Raw genomic sequence first — 2,812 nt, forward strand, 5'->3', positions numbered from 1 at the left:
TGCAAGAGCAGCGCAGCTGTTTCGGTTGTGAAAAATGACTAGGTCCCCAGGGCAGCCCGCGTCTGTGCACGGCGGCTGCACCTCCGCACAGGGGTGTCCGGTTCCAGCCGCGCGATGAACGCCCAACCCCAGCAGCGCCGATGGATGCACAGCTTCCTCATCTCGGGGGCTGACACCTCCCTCCGACTTGCCAGTCATTGGAAGAGTGACCCCCCCCGCCGGGCTTGTTAAAATTATTTGATCACGAGTTTCAACGCATGTAATATTACACGTTTTCGCAAGGAGCAATGCAAGGTCATCCGTGCTCCTGCTTCGGGGTGGTACGCCAAGCCCGCACACAAGAGTAAGAGAGGTGCTGCCTGAGGATGCTTCCGCATCCAGCCATGGCTGCCGACGGCCTTTCTAAAGGGACCGCTCCTCTCCAAAGGACTCATCTAACCTGTGCAATAATTGTGTGGCTACCAAGCAAGATTGATGCTCATAGAGACCCCGTGACGGGCAGCCTGTCGATTCCCGGCAAGGTTTGCATGGGCGATCTGCTGGACGGCAGCCGGGCCGGGGGCAGGCCAGGCCACTGAAGCACACCAGGCGCGGGGCATAGGTTACCAGGCCTGCAGACGGCCCTTCACCCTAAAGCCCCACCCCCGTTAGCTTTCCAGCCGGCGTCCAACCCAGGTCAGGGTGGTTTGGCCTGGACAAGAATGGGATCTGCACTTCATCTTGCGGGTGCTGCGCCATTGATTCCTGGCCCCGTCACGCGCTAGTCGCTAGTGCAGGAAGACCTGGCTCGCATTGAAGCAATCGAGTTGCAGGTGAATCGTGTGCCCTCTCTCCCGTCTCAACCTCGAGACCAAGACTGACGGGGGTGTCGGGGGGGACCTACAACTACCTGCCAGCTGCAAAGACACAGCCCACAAGTGACGCATCCCTCGCAAACTCCCTGCTGACCCTTACAGCAACTGCAGGGGGGTTGTAAGGGAAGGGAAACGAGCTGGGTCTCAGCCTGCCCGCACCGTGCGTTGCTCAGGATGTCGCTCCTGGACTCTGCTCTGCAACATCAGCTCGCTGGACAAGCCCGACCTGCAACGGGGCGAGCGGCAAAGCCGAAAGGGAAGGGGCAGCAATGGGGGACCTGGCTCAGAGGCAGGCTGTGGGGCTGCCTCCAGCCTGCCTCAAAGCCCCCGAGGGAGAAGGGAACCAGGCTCTCCTCTCAGAAAGAGGATTTGGGAAGCAGAGTTAACACCGTCCTTTAAAAACAACCCATCCCTTTGCAGGTCGGCTCCGTGCAGCCAGAACCTGGGCTGGCGCCTGCATCTGAGCACACGTACCAGAGAGACGTGGGGACAGTGCCAAGGGGCTGTTTGAGATTGCCAAGGGGGGGCCGCCAGGGCAATCGGCACTTGCTCTGGAGCGCGGAGGCAGTCTGCGGCTCTGTCAGCAAGCTGAGCAACATCAGGTGGAAGGGAGCGCAGCAAGGCTTGTTTACATGCGATTGAGCACGCAACTTTGTAAGAGTGCCAGGCCTGCTGGGACATTGCTTTAGCCTGCCTCGGCTGTTTAAACACACAGGGAAGGGCTCGTGTTGTCACCCCTCATGGAAAACAAGCATGCTTGAAACTGAGCAATGCTGCACCTGCTGCTGTCCCAGGGAGGAGCCCACTCCCCCGCGCGCTTGGATGCATGGGGTGTGCGCATGTGTGCTCCGCTCTGGAGAACGAGCAGCCCCTGCCTTCTTGTCCCGGACGAGCCTTGGCCCCACTGGATCTGGTCGCAGGCCCTCGGTAGCACAGAGGCCAGTTCCAGACACTGCAGTCCCAGGGGAAGTCTCCGACATCGTTGCTGAAAAGCCAGAATAGAGATTTTCAGCAAAAATGGCCACATGCTCTTTAGGATTCAAAAGGGGCCCCTGATGCCAGCACCGGATGTGCTGATCCCAGCCGGCATGCACGTCGGGCCCCGCAGAAGGAAGCTGAGCCGAGTCCTCACAAGTGGGTGAAGCTTAATCATGCTCCAGGGGCGAAGTGCAGGGAGGGAGCTGACACCACCTGGGGGCACCAGCACATGGAAGGCAGTCGGTTTGGGGCCGTGGCAATGTGGGCAGCGGTTGACCGAATCTCTGGGCTGTACACCAGTGCCGAATCTGGCCGGAGGACAGGAAGATGGAAACACTGGGAGCTGGGGTTGGGGTTGTGGAGGTAACCCCCCTGCTTGTCCAACTCTGGGCTGGGAAGCACAGCTTGGCATGTCAGGCGGAGGGTGAGGAGGGGGGGATCTGATGGGGAAGGAATAAAAACACACGGACCTGCCACGTCTGACAATGCAGCAGCCGCAGGGGAAGGTAAGCCAGGGCCCTCGTGTTGGAGGAGTCGTGCTGCCTGCACCAACGTGCACCTAGGCCCTGCCCTCCAGGTTAGTACAACTAGGGACCCTCAAAGAAGCAGGGCACGGGAGCCCGAGAGGAGAACCGCAGTGGCTCCCTCGCAGGCAGACAGCACGCAGGATAACACGGACACGGCAGCTACTGTGGGGCTAAGACCCACCGTCCCCGCTGAGGCGTGTCCACTGCGTGTCCTCACCTACAGCGTCCCTCGCTGGAGGCAGGTGCAAAGTGAGGGGGGGGAGGAAAAAAAATAGTCTCACACAGCAAATCTAAAACACTTTCATTTTAAATAACATTAATCATAATTAAAAAAAAATGGTGGCCCTTGGCTACCGCACTAGCTGAGCCGCTAACCAAAGTCTCCATTTCCTCAGTGTCCAACGCTAGGAAGCATCTTTACACAGGACGTGGTTGGGATCTGTCTCACGTGAT

This window comes from Crocodylus porosus, unplaced genomic scaffold (genome assembly GCF_001723895.1).
Source record: "Crocodylus porosus isolate Cpor-Errol unplaced genomic scaffold, CroPor_comp1, whole genome shotgun sequence".
NCBI classification, from domain to species: domain Eukaryota; kingdom Metazoa; phylum Chordata; order Crocodylia; family Crocodylidae; genus Crocodylus; species Crocodylus porosus.